This window comes from Cupressus sempervirens, chromosome 5 (assembly GCF_028749045.1).
Source record: "Cupressus sempervirens isolate cs-2001-9-10 chromosome 5, ASM2874904v1, whole genome shotgun sequence".
NCBI lineage: Eukaryota > Viridiplantae > Streptophyta > Pinopsida > Cupressales > Cupressaceae > Cupressus > Cupressus sempervirens.
Genome location: NC_143122.1, coordinates 880,836,810 through 880,857,460, shown reverse-complemented (window position 1 = coordinate 880,857,460; position 20,651 = coordinate 880,836,810).

The following is a 20,651-nucleotide window of genomic DNA, read 5'->3' as shown; positions in this document are numbered from 1 at the left end:
ACTAATTTTTAGGTTCCTGGTATGTAAGTTGTGGAACTGGATTGTTTGGATACCTACGACTTGGAGGTTCCATTACTTATTGCCCAATTGCTTCTATATTTCAATTGCTTAGTGTAAGCTTCATTCAATGTTTTGGGAGCAAGATTTTCCATCCTTGTAAATAGAGCCATCTAACTATCTAAGGCACTATAATATGCTTCTAAAGTGCCTACCTCTATCATTGTGTAAGGGGCTTGCAATCTTTTGTAGGCCTTATGGAAATGATTTTTGAAGGAACTTATTGACTTTTTATCATGTCTCCTAATGTCCACAAACATCCTACGCAACTACAATGGTGTGGTGGGCTTGTCAAATTTTGTAATAAATGCTTCTTTGAGCTAAACCCATCCTATTGTAGATGACACTATCAAATCAACAAACCAATAATAAGGTTCTTCCCCCAATAGATAAGGGAAAAGCTTGCACGCTACATCCTCATGTAAAATCCTTTTGTTACATAATGCATCTTCAAATACTTTTAAATGCTCCTCTACTGTATGATTGGGGTTATTAACAAAAAACATGGAGAAGAATCTTGCTAGGTCCTTCTATAAATCATGATATTGTTGGAATGAAATGGGTGAGGCATTATTTTGAATCAATGGTGGTTGAGCCATTGTTGCTTGATTGAATTGAGCTTGAATTGGCAGATTACTTAAGGGGCTAGCCAAACTTGGAGTATCAGCTACCCAAAGATTCCTTGATTTCTTATGAAATTCTAACATAAGTAAATCCTCTTCTTGGTGTATTATACATCTCAGTATCCTCTTTCTTCTATCAGATTGCAATTTCTCAAACCTTTCGAGGGAAAAAGACCCAATTCTTCTATCTAGCTTGACTATAGTTCAAACCCAATTGATTTGCCTAATTTAAATTTTCCTCAAGCACAGCTTGAGCTTGTCTTCATGCTTTCCTTTCTCTTTCAAGCTTCCTTCCAAGTTCTCTTTGACATTCCAAACTTTTCTAAATTCTCCTTTCAATAGCTAGTGTTTTCCTTTCTTCTTGATTCAACATGTCAATGATGTCAAGATACTCTATAGTATTTTCACTTTCCTTCCAAGCAGTTGAGCACAAACTGGCCACAATATTGTCTTAGAGTGTTCCCCAAGTTTTTCTAGATTGAATTGATCTAGGAAACACCATTCTTCTTCATAATTGAATACCAAAAAATCCTCAAACAAAACACTTGCTGGCCCTCCTTCAAGTGCCAAATAATGTTGATGTCAATTTTGTACCACTACATAACATATAGCAATTGAACACTTGATATGGAATATCCAATCCTCAATTTCCCTCTTGAAAAGTTAGTACTCATGAAGACATAAGTAAAACTCCAATGTTCCTTACACTTATAGATACTAAGTCAGTATATTAATGTGATTTGTTGGTAATCACGTAGGTGGTCTTATGCTATTTGTTTAAGGACAACTTGGACTTTTGGTGGCATGGTGATGATGATGGTTTGTAAAATATATGAGTGCCAGATAATGTTGATAATGGTGGTGAGGGGGGGGGGGTGTCTACCAATGATGCTTTGATTTAATTTTTCTTCTAACTTTCTAAGAATGAACTCCAATTGCTTAACTACTTGCTGCTCTACTCCTACTCCTATGAATGGAAAGATTAGCAAATGGACAAGGATCAAATCTAATGAAAGTTTACCAGCAGATCTGAGTCCATAGATGAAATGATTCAAGGGAAAAGACTACATTACCACACAAGGCTCCCTAACTAGTGTCTAAGATGCTAGTGGCCTAGTTGTAGATCCCTATCAAACATCCACTAATATCACCATACAACTATCCATCTACTCTTACTCTTACTTAGAAAATTCTTCAAATGAAATCTACTTTAACAACTTTAAAGGAAATCTAACTAGTGGAAGTAGAAACCATGCAATAACACCCAATGTTCTTAATCACCATGCAAGTCACAACAATGATAAAGAGAGTGATTTTGGTATTATCTTAAGCAACAATTATGGTCAACCCTTTACAAATGAGACCAAATGGCCTTATATAGAGGCCCATAATTACAAATAATGGTAGAAATAAAGAGGCAAAACCAACAATTCAAATTGAATCCTAGAAACCCTAATTAGGGTTTCCAACCAATAAAAAAATGAAAAGTGACAACCAATGAGAAGGCACCAAAATGGTAGCCAATTAGAATTAGACACCTACCCTAACCAAGAAGAAGGAGAATTTGCCACTTGGGCTTACATCAAATGATCTTCTAATATAGATCTACCCCTTTCTTTCATATTTTTAGCCAAAGAAATGAACTTGGCTAGGTTGTCATTGACTTCCTTCATGGGAGGGAAAAGTGTATGCTTCATCTTGAGCTCAGCTGAATTCATCATGTTGCTCGCTGCTTGCAGTGTTTTCTCATGATCCTTCTCATACTCTTTTATATATCTAACAAATGTATTAAGGGAGGAATGGGTGCCCTAATGTTTCTTCTTTATGGTAACCCTCCCCAACTCATCCATATCAATCCAAATTCTATCTCATTGACGTTCTCCTCTTTGATATCTTCAAAATCAAGCGCAACCCCAACATCACTCAGCATGGTTGAAATGGAAGTGTCAATACCTAGGTTACATTGTGTAATCTTGTTCTATACGTCTTCAAGTATTCTCATTCTAATAGTCAAGGCAACAAACCAAGACTCCACCATACTCAATTCTCCTTCATCTACCAACTTGGCTCTTTCCAAATATTTCTTCGATAGCCCAATGAATGACTGTAGCCTGGGAATGGCTAAATCCTTTATTGGAAGGAAATCCTTCCATTCACCTTCAAATGTTATGAATTTATCTCTAATAACAACTAATGACCTGAATGTTGAGACAAAGGAAGGCAAGAAATTTTTCCCATCTTAGATTGTATCATGGATCCAATCCTTGACTTCATGTAGTTAAGCTAATATCTCTTCTGTGTTGCTCCCACTGTCTTGAGGAAGGGTTGCCTACTGTAACTATTAGATAGGTTGGAAATCTCTCCAATATATATTTTCAACTTCCAACTTCATAATCCTTTCATTCACCTTCCTCAACCTTTCTCTAATTGAAACCATGCCTTCATGGATCTCCTCACATTCCATGTCATCTATGACTCTTCCCAAGTTATGTTCTACTATCTCATATTCCTAAACCACAATCTCATCCAATGCCTTGTTAATCATTGGTATAGCAATCTGAACCTTTTAGTAACCATCATCATCACTCCTTATTACCTTTGCCACCATTTTTGTAATTTATCATTGGTTCTTGCTATAACCCTTTTCTACTAGTCCTTGGATATCTTCAACTATTCGGGCAAACACTACCTCACCTCTTGGCATAAGAATTTTCCTTAACCATAGTGGTATAGTGCATCTCCCCAAATTTGGATTTAGTTTGACTAACAAAGCATCACAATGACCTCAAGCACTGGCTCTTCTCTTCAATATTAATTGGCCTATCTTCTTCTTTACTAGTGACTGTCACATCTTCTCCATGTTGGTTCTCTAAGAGAGGAGAGTACTTAGTACTATCACTATAACCACTTGATTTTGAGTCAAAGCTTATAGAAGTTGATGAAAGCCAACTTCATAGATCACTAAGATCACTTGCATGCAAATAACCTACTGAAGAGAAATTGAAGAAGGAAAGGTAGGGCTTGGAGAATCTCAACAATGTGAGAGAAATTATATTGCAATAATGAAAAATGAAATTATTGTACAATATGATATTCAAATACACTAGGAGAGCCTATTTATAAAGGCCTCTAGGAAGCTTCTAGAATAATCTAGAAAGTGCTAGGAGATAAGTGTGACAACTAAGCATATGTCTGCAAAAGGTGGATTATCCTCCATGTAGGTGAGAAGATAAGTATGACTAAGTAGGAACAAACTCCCATGTTGTCAACAACTCCTAGATGATAACTAATAACTAAATGCATTTATCTAAGTAAACTTAAGTAAAGCATAAATAATAATTATTTACTCTAACACCCCCCTTAAGTGCAACTTAGGGGAATGCACTTAAGCTCACAAAAGCTAAGATGAAATGCAAAATGGGTCTTGACAACAAGGCCATGTTAGGTACCCTTGTAAAAATGAAAAAAAATGCAATGCAATCTCTGTAAACTAGAGCAAATGGAGAAAGCCCAGTGGAAAAAACCCATCTCCAAAAAGAGATAGCTAAAAAACCTAGTGAAGGACTAAAGAAGCCTCCAACTAGAAGAAATCATGAAGAGCATCACTAAAGCATGAAGAAGCCATAAACTCTATCAGAAATAAACTATTTATTTGAATAACCTCCACAAAAATAGAAGGCTATGAACAAGAGAATGTCTATATGGTAGATGATCCATCTCACCGAAATGCATAGGTAGCTAGCCACTGCAATCACCTAGTATATAGGATCAAATACTGAATACATAGCTTACTCCACCAAACCATCAAACCAAGGAAGCATTAGAAACAATAAAAGAACCCCCCTTAATGTAGACAAGGTGAGGTGATAGGAAACTGAGAAAGTGGGCCAAAATCCTCTACAGAAATAACCAAGAACAGCAAGAGATAGGAAGAGGTACAAACACCTATAAAGGCTCATGTCATTGAAACATCATGGGGCTAATTTCATGGAAGGGAAACTCACTTGACAAATGAAGAGGTCACAAAATGGGATACAACTAACCCCCCATGGTACTTTATAATATAGTGCAAGTACAACTATCTCAAAACAATGTTCAGGATCTCAAAATGCAAGAGTGACACTTTATCTCAGTACATTTGCATAAAGATTCTTACAAATAATATCGACAATGATACTAAAGGGAAAAAGGTTGACACAACAAATAGTATAGCCCAAAAGAAAAGATCTAATGCCATGAAAATGATCTTCAGACCTAGAACACCCAAGATATCCACCATAGTGCAAAAAAGCAAAAAGCATGATAGAAAGAGCATGGGGTAGAATCTAAAGGAAATTATAGTATTTCTAAAAAATGATAGAACCAACTTTCCAAAAATATAATGTTTTCAAAAAAATGGAGATGGGATGCACAAGATATGCTTGCTAGAGTGAAAAATAGAACATCGAGCTTTGACTACAAAAATAGGCAACAATACTACATCAAAACCAAAAAATACCTATACAAATGTCTCTATCTTGAAACTAGCTTTCCTATGCTTCTTTTGGATCGGAAAAAGACCTCTATATTCACAAGTTATGGCCAAAAAACCAAGAGTAGTTCAAAAAAGGACCTAAAGGTGATGCAGGAGAGCTAATGTAGTGCTGATGTCAGCATATCACTGGCCTAAAATTGACAGCTTGAAGGTTGTTGCAAAAAAAAAAATATTGCCACATAGCAGTATGGTGACATGGCACAGCTACATGGCAGGTGCTAACATGGCACCCATGCCATGTGGCATGCATAGAAGTCACCATGTGTTAGGGGGCTACAGGGAGGTGCAAAATGGGCGCATGAGTTGGTGTGGCTATAGGGATGGTTGAGCAAGGTCACCACTAGTAGAGATGGAAGCTAAGCTAAAGATAGGGGCGATGCCATAGTGGAGGGTGGCAAGCTGACTAGGCAGCAATGGCCACAGAACAGCGGTCAGGTTCTGGTTGCATCACAATTGTGTTGCTAGTGGCACTGGTACCCAAGCCATGTATAGGAGGCATGGTGGTACCACTTAGGTGGTGCCATAGAGGCCACTTAGCAAAGTGGCTACTACGGCTGCCCGCGATGATTTTTTTAATTTTTTTGCAACAAATACGTCTATATGGCCCTCTAGGAGGCAAAAAAAAACATTCTGACGCTATTGTAGCCAAAAATCAAAAAATATATATGAATTCTGACTATAACGGGCCTTCTAAGTGTAATGGCAGGGTCTGTTTAGGCCCAAAGTGCCCTAAAAAAATGCTCTTCCTCCTGATTGAAGAAAAAATCATAAACAAACTAGGGTTTGTGTCTCCAAATTGTGGCTTCAATAATCTTTCAAACTAGGAAGCAGTAGGGAGGCTCTGATAGCATGTAGAATTTGATGAAAGCCAACTTCATAGCTTGCCAAGATCACCTGCATGCAAATAACCTGCTGAAGAGAAATTGAAGAAGGAAAGGTAGGGCTTGGAGAATCTCAACGATGTGAAATAAATGATATTGCAATAATGAAAAATGAAATTGTAGTACAATATGATATGCAAATACACTAGGAGATCCTATTTATAAAGACCTCTAGGAAGCTTCTAGAACAAGCTAGAAAATGCTAGGAGATAAGAGTGACAACTAAGCATACATTCAATAAAGGTGGATTATCTTCCATGCAGGTGAGAAGATAAGTATGACTAAGTAGGAAAAAACTCTTGTTTTGTCAAAAACTCCTAGATGACAACTAATAACTAAATGCATTTATCTAAGTAAACTTAAGTAAAGTGTAAACAATAATTATTTACTCTAATAGAGTTCACCTCTACTACGGCCCCTTGTTCACTTGTATTAACCTCTTGGCTTCTAGCCTCAATTATGCCCTCCCTTGATGGTGTTGCATTCTACTTCTTTACTAGAAGTCCCTGATATTCTTTACCTTTTTCAACCACCAAACCTCTCTTCTTGCTTCTAACTATCCCTTGTTGTCAGCTACTTCCTTCACCCTTCTATTTGACTAATTCTGTTGGACCTTCCTTTGGTTTCATTTTCTCATAAGTAAGGTTTACCTTCTAACTTTGTAATCTCCTCAACTTCCCATTGTACCACAACTCGATGTGTAGATCAATTGGCCTTGTAACTACCTCCAAGGAAGGATCCTGATGATTGTTCCAATCCACTAGATTCAATTCCATTCCATCTATTGTATCATAATCTTCTTTCAACACATTTTCATCATCCTCCAGTTGATCGAGAATATCAAGGCCTCTCCATCTGATTGCCCTTATCACGTTCACTAAAAATCTTGAGAAAGCTAGCTTTCTCATGTGAAATTCATCTTATGCATTGGCCTAGAAATCTTCTATAGTAGGAACATGTTTGAATTTTGATTAGAATCAAATCCTTGCCTTGCTTTATACCACGCTAAGTGATACCATTCTAATTCTTTCACCGTAGCTGCAAAGGCGATAGGATTGGGGCAACTATCATTGCTAATTCCAAATGAGAAGGTAATCGCTATCTCACCTTTGAGTTTCATCATTTTGTCATAATGCTCAAGTTTCCTAGCCAACTCCATCAAAACTACCTTGTTGCGTGGGTACCTTGGAAGTCTCTTGAAACAAATTGTGCTTCCTGCTACTCAAATGTATGTGAATTGTGGAAACTGGATGAACAACCTCCCATATTTCTTAATCTTTGCTTCTGCTTCCAATGAGAGCCTCTTAATAGGTGTCCCTTGTAATATCCTTATTGTCTTCATGGAAAAGGCATCATAAAATATTTTATAGTCTTTTTTGTTGTGCAAATGAAGCTGTGGATAGCATTCATGCACCAAACATTGCCCCAGCCCATTACCAGTACTCCTAAGGCCTTAAGTCCTAGATTTTCATACAACCTCACAATCAATAGAAAAGGTAGGACCCCATATAGAATTGTTTTTAATTTTTTATGGTCCTAACTTGCAACTCAACATTTTGGCTTATGACTTTAGCCCAATCAAATTTTCTCTTTCCTTTTTCAATTTCATCAATAAAGAAGTACATCAAGTTTTTGAATTGCATACGTTGAGCTAAGCCCATGACCTGGCTGAGAAGAACAATGATATCTCCATACTCTAATTTGAAATCTGACACAGTGAGCCTTGATGATCTAGTAACTAGCTTCTTGCCTTTGTGTAGCCAATTTTGCTTTAGATGAATGAAATAGGCCTCCTACTTATCCCAAAATTATTTAGTCACCTGATCCATCATTAACACTACCATATCTTTATACTAAGGAATATTAAATTCTTCTTTAACCACTTGTCCACCAATATTGTCCAACACTCTCTCCTCTTCACCAAAAATGATGGACTTAGAAATAATATCAAACTAGGATGCACATTCCATTACCAATTTTGGACAAGGAAAGGTAGGAGGGAAAGCCACTACATGTACAATTCCACTCTTGTAGATCTTCTTTGCCATAGGGGATTTTCCTTCCTTAAATCTTTCATTCAACTTTGTCATGTTCACCATACTGATATTAGTATCACTTATTTGCTTCACTTTCGAGAAGAAGGTAGTCTTAGGCATCATGTCTTCCTTGTCTTTTTTGGTATTCCTTCTCTTTGGATTCTTTCTTGCACTAACATCTACCATCCTAAATAGTTATTTATATACCTTCATTATAAATGATATGGACTAAAATTATCAATCTCCAACCTTCTTTCTATCGATGGAATCTAGCTTATTTTTGCCTTGCCAAGTCCTATTACTACACTTATCAATCTCCAACCTTCAACTTAGGGGTGAGACTACCACTTATTTCTACCTCTTCATTACCTTAGGATGGACTACACTTATATCTCCCAACTTCAACTTGGGGTGGTCGAGCTTAATTCTACCTCTCGAAGTGTCCTATCATCAAATCTACACTTATCAATCTCCAAACTTCAAGATATAAATGGAATGATGAAGTGGTGGATGATGAATGCAAGAAGAATATAAGGGAAACAAAACCAAGCAAGAATAAGGAATAGAATCTGCCTTTAACAATCTTTACCTGTAGAATGAATTGAATTTGTTTTTACCAATAATTGGGCCTTCTTCAAGTTTAGATCAGATTTCAAAAATTTCAACCTCATTGCAAATAATGATGCCCTAGCAAGAAATTAGAATTTTTTCTTCTTGAAATTGTCCATGCACTTGCCACTAATTGGATCTTAGACCAAATAACTTCTTCACAAATAAAATTGCCCAACTTTTAGGGAAAAATTTGTAGCCTTTAGCACCTCCACAAAATTGCCAAACAAGAGAAGAAAATCATATCTACCAAAAATCACCTAGGGCAGAAATTGCATCCATATCATGGAAGAATAAAATTTCCAAACAAGGAGAAAAAAATAGCTCCTTCAAAAAAGAGCCCGAAGTCTCAAGAAATCTACTCCAAGGAAAAAAATTGTTGCCCTCTAGAAAATTCACCCAAGCATGGAAGAGAAGGATGGAATGAATGAGGAGATAAGAGGGGGGGAGCCCATCTTATACCACAATCCACTTACTCTCTCTAGCTAGCCAACTTGCCCCTGCAGGAGAAGAAAATTAAATTAGCCCACAAGCATGGCCCAAATTTAAATGTAATCATTAAACATTGCTTCCTCCATGGTGAAACTTGCACATTTAATGGCTAGTTGTTATCAAAATTTGCAAAATAAAATTAGGAAAGCCTAGGAGATGTCAAATTATCATTTAAAAGAATTTTTAGCAATTAAAATATCATTAAATCAACTTTAGCAAGCCAAAATCAATTTTTAATCTTAATTTACTAATTTCTTCCAACATTTTAAATCTTCTACACAATATTTCAATCAATTTAATACCAATTTTTGCAATTTAATCCACTTTCAACTTTGCAATGCAATTTCAATTTTTTACCAAAAATAAATCATTTTTTTAGCATTCAAAATTGACTTTCCAATTTAATTTCACTATCAAAAAATTTTCTTTTTCACCAAATATTTTTGAAACAATTAAATCTAAAAAATTCTACTTTGAAAATGTTCAAGTCTATACAATTATTTCCAATTTCCAAAATAAAATTGTCTAAGTACAAAATTTACAATTTTACCCTGCCAAGTATTGTTCTAACCATCAAAAAAATGTTATCTTTGAAATTTTCTTGGCCTAGGGATAAAAATACAGGGTCTGAAAAAATCAAGTTAAGATTGGGTGAAGAAAGAAATCCCACTACATCCCTCCTAGCCCATTAGCATCCAAAGTGTAAAATTTTTTAAACCAACAATTTTTTGGACAACTCTAAAAAAATTTCCAAGGAAACCAACAAAGGGGGTCCCCAAAATTTTGCAGCAATGGTGTGAAAACCTCACAATAATGTCATCTATAAAGACCAATACAAACTTGTCCAGACAATCCTAAAATATGTTATTCATTAAATTCATGAAAGTTGCTAGGGCATTTTTTAACCTGAAAGGCAACATTGTAAACTCATAATGTCCATACCTAGTTCTAAATGTGGTTTCATGTATGTCCTCATCTTTTATTTGAAGTTGATGGTATCTTGACCTTAAGTCAATCTTTGAAAATATGGTTGCACCCTTCATCTGATCAAAAATATTATCTATCCTCGGTAATGGGTATCGACTTTTTGATGGTGTCTTTATTAAGCATCCTGTACTATATGCATAATCTCATTGTTTCATCCTTCTTCACAAATAGCACTGGGGCTCCCCATGGTGAGACACTAGGCCCGATCAACTTCTTATCTAGCATATCTTGAAGTTGAATTTATAATTCCATTAATTTTGTAGTTGTCATTCTATATGGTGCCCAAGATAGGGCTTCACTCCTGGTATCAATTCTATGTTGAAATCAAATGCTCGAGAAGGGGGTAGTCCAGGAAGTTCTTTAGGAAACACATCTTGATAATTCTTCAAATAAGGGTTTTTTTCTTCAAAGGACTCCTTTAACTTTTGCCTGATTTCCCCATCTTCATAAATGTAGTCATCTCCATAAGTGGTGGTTTTAGGTTCCCTTATATCCTTAAATCTAACTACAAAAATCTCACATCCTTTTCTCCCATATCTTTTAAGTTGCATTGCAGAAATTTGTTTTGATCTAATTTCATGCTTAATCCCTGAAATGCTTGTTGGTTTGCCTCGATCATCCACATAGTTTACAGTTTTGGCAAGACAATCTAATTTGGCCTTATGTTCATGAAGCCAATTAATTCATATGATAATTTTGTATGACCTCAAGGGTGCTACATATAAGTTCAATTCCATTAACAAATTTAGAAAGTCAACCTGAGCTTCAAATAGGCATTGCTCTACCTTAACCCTTGACTGGTTCACATACTCGAGTGTTCATGGTTTTTCCATAAAGCTAGATCTTTTTGGAAACCTACTTAATAGTCTAGGTGATATAAAACATTCAAATTCTCCAATATCACTTAATATGGACATAGCATTTCTGTAGATCTTACCTAGAGTTTCAATAGGGCATATCTATTGTTCTTCTTGTTTATTGTCTAGAGCTGTGTAAATCCTTTACTGAAAGACTTTATGCTATGCGGTAAAGGTGGTCATTGTGGTTGGATAGCATTGGGTTTACTGGGGCACTATTTTAAATAATGATCTCCTCTACAGTTAAAAAATTCTCCTGGTAGTCCTTTCTTTTCATTATTCTTGTTGTTTCTATTTGTATAATAATTGCTTTTGGCATCCCTAACCCCATTGCTCTTTAATTCTAGTTTGTTTTTTTTGTTGTCCTTAAATTGCTTTTTTTGAGGCCCAAAATCAGCACCATTTGAATTCTAAGTTGTCTTCCTTTTTTTGTCTCTAATGGAGTCATCCTTTTTGATCTTGTGTTTTTGCCGAACAGCCTTCTCTAGGGCTTCTTCCATGTTTTGAGGCATGAGAACATCAATAGCTCCTCCTATCCTATTATTCAATCCCATGATGAATTTCCTCACCTTCAAATTTGTGTCTTTCTGATAAGGTGGCATGTATTTTAGCAATCAAGTGAACCTCTCCCAGTACTTATGTATTGACAGGTCTCCCTATTTTAAGTTTTGGAAATCTAAAAGCTTCTGATTATAAAAGGTTTGTGGTAGCCAACATCTCGAGAATATGTCCACAATTTTTTTCCCAGGTGATCTCAATGGTTTAATGTTCTGTTCAACCTTGGTATTTTTCCACCAGGTTGCAGCTTCTCTGGTAAAATGATATATTCCCCAAACTACCTTTGAGGTTTCAAATAAATTCCTAATCTCAAAATATTGTTCCATCTCAGTTAACCATGCTTCTACTTCCTCCCTGGACTCAGAACCAAAAAACTTAGGGGATTTTATCTTCTTAATGTCTGCTGATTAATCAGCCACTATCTCTTTCTTCTTGTGCTTCTCTGATTACTTGGGAGAGGGAGTTTTATCATCTCTGCTCTAGGAGTTGATGAGGTTTGAGTTTCCTTGTTGTTTTTCCCTATCTAGGTTACCATTTCATTCATTCTTTTTTCCATGGTTTTTAATTTTAGCTATGTTTCTTGCAAGATTTGGAGTAGCAATTCATTAGAAGATTCAGGGTTCTGGTGCATTATATCTTGATTTAAAATGTCCTCATTTTTGTTCATTTTTATGTTTAGGGTTCCCACCTATTGATTTGCAATTGTGTCAATTATCTGAAAAGAAGAGATCTTTTTTAATAAAGAAAAATCCTATAATCACATGATTTCAAATAACTTAATTTAATTCATTATTTCATTGCTTTACTTAAGCAACCTTATTTACAAAATTTCCTCTATTGAGGAGGTGTACATCAACATAACATTTAATATTTCTTTGTAGCACTAAATTTTGGTTAGGCCTAGTACATATCTCACACCATCTAGGATCTATGATATAGTAAAAGAGGATTGCTCTGCCAATTGTTCCAGCTTCGAATCATCTTGTCTCTATATGTTGCTTTGCTAGTAGGAATCCACTTAACTCTTTCTTTCCTCATCCACTGGATTGCCTAATTCAGAGTTTCATTAGCTTGGGGTATAGAATAGTAGGTGTAGTCATATTCACTCATGCTTTTGATGAGATAGGGAAAGATGGGGTGTCATATCTTCTTGCGAGGTGTTTTACATACTTGCATCCTATAGTCAATCTAGAATCTTTCATGTTTTAGGAAGGTAGGGTGCCTTAGGTTCAGTGTCAAACCCAGTGCTCTGATACCATATGTAACATACCAATTTTCCTAACCAATTTTAATCAGTATTTAAACTAGCAACTATTCTTATTCACAAGACAATGACCTCAACTAACTATCTATAACTAAAAAGAAGTAACTCCTATCTAATTTATTTGCATCTTAACATCTATGAAATGTAAAGGAAAATAAATGAATACTTTATTATCATTGAAGTCAATCTAACATGTTTAACTAAATATAAAGTAACAACTACCATTTTTAAACATGCATATATTTCTACACTATCAAATTATGCTTTCATTATTCTAAAAGAAAGTGTGCAAGAACATACAGATATGATGAAGATTTCTCTGTCTTCTTGTCCAAGCCTCGGCATTGGTGAGAGGAGAAGCATTGACATAGGCTTAACCTTCCAACCATAGACCATATTTATCCCCACACATCCTATCTTAATAAAATGACCCTCTCTACATCAGGATCGGGTTGGGATGTTCTTAAGTCTAGCCATCTAAGTAATCGGGTGGTTTGAGTGTCTGAACAATTATTTACCAAATAACTGAAGCATCTGGACAAACAAAAAAGATCACATGATCGGCACATCTACCTATTTCTACCCTCGCCAAGGATTTCATATTGGGTTCGTAAACCCGATCTCCACCACTTGACTTGACAATGTATTTCATTACTGAAACATGCATGAGCTATTATAGAATTTTTCTCTAAGTTAATTAATCTGATTTCTTTATTGTTTGTGTAGACTATCTACACCTCCTCACCATTTCAGGCTACCATGCTAGTGATTCCTAGGTGCTTGCAAGTTTATATCCACTATATTTGGTATACACCTCTTCACCTTTAATGGCATCATTGTTGGTGAATTCCTCGGTGTTTGGACTTCATGATATTACTCTCATCTCTGTATGGTGTATAAATGGAAGAATTAAATTTTGGGTAGGATCATTAGTTCACGGTTATCATTATAATTCCATCTTTCATATCCATGGTTAATACAATGTTATGGTTAAATAACAACAGTGACATGAAAACCAAACTCTATGAACTAGAAAACTATATAAATGCCTACTCTGATTCAGTCTATAATTAATTGGCAATAGTATTTGTTTTTCATGAAAAATAGAACACCCGACTAGCATAGCATTATGAATAGAAGTGTTAACAGATTCTTAACAAGGTTCGGCAGACTCAATAAATCTTAAGTTTCTCCACAATCTACTCCTTGCCTTCCGTGGCCAGGAAGATAGACTTTGCCCTTCCTTGCATTGATCCTGTAGGTAAAGAAAGTCATAAAGGTGAAATGGAAAATGGGAAATAAGTGAATGAAGTCGGTAATTATACTTAGATTCTCCTTCTTTTGTTCAAACGTATAAGTAGAGAAAAGAGAGCCACCGAATGCAGAGAGGAAATAGACTATGACAAATACGATCATTGAGACTCTATTAAAAAGATGGCTTGGCTCTTCAACTGCCTTTAGTTACAAAGAAGGCTATTTGAATGTTTATCAAATTGAATTTTTATAATAAGAAATAAAGAGGAAAGGAATATGAAGTTGAAGAGTTTAATTTATTTTATTTTATTATTATTATGCATTCTTATAAACATTCGTGTATACGTATTGATGAAGTCGCATCATTAGATTATAAACTTATAATTTATTGGTGTCACCTCATTTTTACATACATGTGTTCATATTTGAGGGTGTATAATAATGATTAAAGAATAAATTCAAAATAAATCTTCAAAGGTATGAATTATATTTTTAATTTATATTGTTTAAGTTATTTTTTATTATTATTATATTGTTTCTCTAATAGCTCATGTGGTTCCATAATGCAACATGTTGTCAAGTCTTTGTATCCTTTCTAGGGTAGTCTTAGGTCATACCTATCAATCCTAATGACTGGACCAATCAACCCTCCCCTTTTAATGATCCCATTTAGCAATACTTCCCCTCTCTTTAGTCTTCTTCCTACAATCACCCAAGTAAAGCATTCTTGCCCAGACATCAATTAAAGATATATTAATCATTAATTACAATCAAACATTTTTCGATCATCTAATGACAGTTATAGATTTCATCAATGTTTATAATTAACAAACTCATTTCACATGATCAAGAAAGTAATAAATTGATACAACGTCTATAATTAACTAACTCATTTCACATGATTAGGAAAGAAATAAATTGATACAACGTCCATAATTAACCAAGTTGTTTCACATGATCAGGAAAGAAATAAATTGATACAACATCTACAATTAACTAACTTGTTTCACATGATTAGGAAAGAAATAATTTGTTAAACCAATGGCTATGATCAATTTAAAACTTAGGGAAAAATTTTGGATGTATCACCCTTGGTGATTTTTTAATATATTTTCATGGTTCGTATTGTTTCTAGTTTTTGTATTCTACCTATATTATCATTATTCTTGAGGTTATTTCAAGTTATCTATTATCCCCTTAATGTTTATTTTAGTTGTACATCCCTATACAAAATATGTCCACTAACATCCTTGCAAATTTAGAGACTCTAGCGAATGTTCATTCTATTATTTCCTTCAATTTCATTTTACTTTAAAAAAACTTACCCTAACTAATTATTTCATATCCTTGTGGTTTTTATTATTTCCTTGAATTTGAATTAATTCTTACTTTAATATTAATTATATAGTATAATTTTTTGTAAATTCATTTCCACATATCTATTCTATATATTATTTCATTGATGTTCAATTTCGTTCAACATAATTAAACACAATAAAAAGATTTGTAATAAATATCTAACAAGTACAAAAAATTGTAGAGAAGAGAAAATACATATAACACAAAATTTGCCTAGAAAAACATGATAAAAATATTCTAGTAGAAAATTATGGGACACTCTCAACATTATTTCTTAGGAATTTTCACATTTACAAATATGTTCAAAATGTATGAACAATCATGACTTTGAGTTGCATCTAATTGTATGTAAAAAAATGTGACACACTTCTATAATACATTATATCCAAAGGATCTCATTAATTAAGAACCTTGAATGATGACTTAGAGATTCATATCTATGACGTGCAAGGACAAATAAATAACAGTAGTAATGATGGCTCTCAAATGAACCTAAAAAGTAGACCCTTGCAAGGTGCACCTAGAATGGAAGATTCAAATGAAAATTCAAGTTAAACTAAGATGAGAAATTAAGACTAGGCTATGATGAAAATCCAAGTAAAGAAGTTAATCTAACAAGATGAGTATTACAAAAATCCATAGTTAAGCTATGTGATCTAAGCTAATTGCAATAAAGAAAACTACGCTAGTATACAACTAAACTAAAATGAGAGTGTGAGTATGTGATCAAGTGCACAATATTGCAAGTGAAATTGCAGCACCATAACAATAGCATGAACTCAAAAGGTATTTTGAGAGAGTGAGGAGTGAGATTCATTTTAAAGAACAATGGATGGTTAGAGATCAAAAGGAAAAATCTACATTGGAGGAATATTCCCATGTTAATGTTGGTGCACAAGCTTCTCAAGAGGCAAAACCAATGGATGTGGTTAAGAGGCAAAAGATGTGTGGGGGAGAATAAGAGGAAAATGAGATTACACTCACCTTGGAAAGTGTGCATTCAAGTTGTAGAAAAAAATATATTTTTATTTTATTTTTAAATTAGGAAATTTCTTTTATGTGCACACATAAGATAAAGGGAATTTTATTTAATTGAAAGGGGACATGTTCTTTCCATTAAATAAGACTTAGGATAAGGTGGTCAACCTATAGGTTATAATCAAATAAATAATGAAATGATGATTTAATCAAGGATAAATGATTTTTGAAAATTGTGAAATTGATCTTGCAAAGAAACTGAAAATTTAGAAAAGGGAGCTTATAGATTACTAGACCACTTTTGAGTGATTATATTTGTCCCTCTTTGGCTAATGTATGAGAAAACTTGAAAAATATTAAGTTAGAGAATGATGATGTCAAGTTGATAGAAGATCTAACTCTGAAATTGATTGAATGAAGCACATAGAGATCACTGACTCTAAACTAGCAATAAACAAAGGTTAGCAATATAGCAAGATAATTCCAATGCATAGTTTGAAGAAAAAACTCTACATTGAAATAGAGATTGATAGATAAGACAATATCAAAACTAATATGATATGATGAGAACTTATATGTCCAAGAGAAAATAGTGTTGGTGTAAATAAGTATTTACTTATTACACTTTACTTAAGTTTACTTAGGTTAATACATTATTTTATTATTTCTTAGGTGAGACACTTAGGAGTTTTGTACTCTTATGAGTTATCATGTTGACAAAACTGGAGTAAACAACTCTAATTAAGCACATGGTGTCCACAACACTAGAGTTTACATAAGTAACTAAGTTGTCATGTAGACAACACAATTATTCACACTCCTAATTTAGCACATGTTGTCTACAATATTATTTTGTGTGCTACACCTCTATAGGCTTATCCTCTCATCATCACACTTACTCCTATGCTTAATGAAGGATAACCCACACCTGGTGGACATGTGCCTAGTTGTATGACTTATCATGTTCTTGATTCCAATGCATTCTAGAAGCATTCTAGAGGCCTTTATATATAGGCACTCCTAGTGTACTTTGATTGGTATTGAATGAATATTATATCATCATTTTGATCATACTCTTGCTCTACTATTGTGCTTGTGCTTGAGTTCCTTGGTCTTAGGTGAATTTTTCCCTAAGGAAAATTCTTACATGGTATCAGAGCTGAGGGAAATTCTCTTCACATAGTCATTCTAGACCATTCTTGCTTCAGCACCTCGACCAAGATCTAGAGAATATGTAGAAATTAGGAGTGTCTAGAGCCAGAATAGACCTCACCATTATGTTTGGAACATTGATTCAATGAAAATTGGCTATAAATTCACCTATGCTGTGCCAGAATCAATTTTGGGGCAAATTTTTTTTGTAGACTAGCACCAAAAGGCCCAATTTGCAATCTGGGAACCAAGCACTGACACCCCGGCCCCTAGAGAAAATATTCATTGGGAATATTCTATTTTAATTGATGGTCTGCAATTCCCACTACACTATTCTAAAGCTGGTAGATGGCTCTACAAATCTGACCAACTACTAGTGAATTTCACAAATTTACTAGGGATCAACACTAGAGAAACCACTACACAATGGCCTTGCCAAACCAATGGCCCCATTTTTTATTTTTACTAAGTAGGCTCAGACTTTTAAATTGCAAAAAGTTGGTTATCCACACGAATGTGGTACTAAAACCAAACTTTTGACCACCATAAACTTTTCATCGGTGATGCAAAATCATTTTTGTCCCCGTCGATCCAAACCTTTGGTGACTGAAAAATGTCCATCAACCATTGCTAAAACTTCTTTGGTCAAGCCACATAGCAAAATTTGCACTATGTGAGCTAGCTCTCAATGGAAAATCTAGTACTGCCATGTGCACAAATCATGAGCCTACCACGTGCATAGAGCCCACCACCGAAGAACACCATGTCAAGACTGAGAACACTTCGACAAGACCCCACGTAGGTGGACACATAGGTAAGGTCATGCCTATTTTTCATACATCTTTCGTACATTTATACAGTTAATACAGGTAGTCGTACAGTGATGACATCATCATTACATCATTGTTAATGTCATCCCAAGGCTAGAGTATGTTGACATCATCATGTCATGAGCCTAAATTTGACATATGGCTAACGATCATTAGGAGGCAAAATAGAACTACTATAATAGTTGTTTGATCATCAAATTTAACCCCATCTTTTGCTGATCCAACCCATCTCTAGATTGATTTTTAATTTTGTAGTCCAACTTTGGGAGGCCATAGCTTAGTCATTCAGACTCCAAATCAGGTGTGATGTTTTTTTTTTGGTTAAAATTTCCTAAACTTTTTAGTGGTATAGTTCTTTTCTAGTTTTGGTTTGCAGATTTGTCAGAAATTGCATCTTTTGATGACTATACCTATCCAACCCTGCATTTTGCAACTTCAAATACTCTGTATGGGATCATCTGGACTCGTAAACAGGTTCCATTTTTTTGAAAGTATGTTATTTTTTGTCTACTTTCTAGATCTACAATTAGATTATAGGGTTGTATGGACAAAAGTTTCACTTTCAGAATTAGGTCCTTTTTCTGCATTGTAATACTTTAATATATCTTCAGAATCGTTGTATATTTGAGATACATTGTAATGTTCTAGTTTTGAACTCCATACGGTGGTTGTAAAAAGGCAAAATCAAAAGTCCACTAAGGCCAAATTTGGCAAGTGGCTATTGTAAACCTACTATATATAAAGTGTCAAAAGCATCTTTTTTGGGGGGGTTTCATGATTGAGTGAAAAGGGGGGTATTTCTTGGTGTTGTGTTCCTCTTTTCCTATTATTTTATTTCGTTTCTTACATCATGGGAAATTTTAAGTCTCCAAAATTAACTCCACATAACTGTGCTACATGGTCAATTAAAATGTGGTGTCACTTAATGCATAATGGAGTTTCTCAATATGTAGATGGTATCCTTCCTAAACTAATCGGTGATCAGGTATCTACAAGTGACATCTCTACTTGGGAAATAATGGATAGGAAAGCCCTAGGTGATATTTGTTTGGGGGTTGAAGACAAGATCATCTATTAGTTCCAAAAGTATTTTACATCCAAGGAAGCTTGGGATACCCTCAAAAACCTATATGGTAAAGTTTTTGAGGAAGATGTTTACAAAATTGATGATGAGATTGTCTCCTTAGATCCTAAGACATTTGATTCTATACAAGCCTTTATCATAAAGGTGAATGAAATAAGAATGAAGCTTGATAATTGTGGGAGTCCTATTAAAGATGACAGGTTAATCTATCTCATTCATAATAAGCTACCATATAAATACTCCACATTTGTTTCTTCTTATAACACCTCAAAGACTACATTAGGGTCTGCCTATCAAAAAGTCTCTTATGATTGCTATGCTATATTGTTGGATGAAGAAGAAAAGAATTTAAAATCAATGGGGATTCTCAATTCGCCAAAGTCTAAGCCATTTGTGGCCAATAATGAAGGTTCTCAAAATTCAGCTGGTTAATCTTCAAATAAAGGAAAGAGCAAGAATAAGAAGTGGAAGAATAAAAAAATTAGAGAATGCAGAAAAGACAACACCATCATCGAATCAACAAGGCAAGTCTTCCTTGAATTCAAATAAGAAGGGGGACACTAATAAGGACAAGAAAAAGTGTGCCTATTGCAAGAAGTTGGGTCATGATGAACATAAGTGTTATCATAAAAAGATTGATGAGTTAATGAACATCATAAAGAAAAACAATGTTCCACTACCTAGTGCTTATAAGGAGAAAGGATCCTTATCTTTAGATTCAAAGGGAAAAGGGCAAGCACTCATGGCAAACTCAAATTCTTCATCAGAATAGATTCTTGACTCAGGTGCCTCATATCATATGGGTTCTTCAAAAGCAAATTTTTCTTCATTGAAGTAGTCCAAGGTACTACACATCTTTGTGGGAGATGATACAAAAATGGAAGTTGAAGGGAAAGGAAATGTGGAGATGGAAAATGGAGAGTTCAAAGATGTTCTCTATGTTCCTCACCTAAAATCTAATATCCTCTCAATTTACCAAATCACTCACCTTGGAGATGGAAATAAAGTTGAGTTCCTTCCTAACTCAGTAAAGGTGCATAGTCTAAAAGATGATTCATTGGTTGCAGTGGAGAAAGTTAATCATGACAAAAGTTTA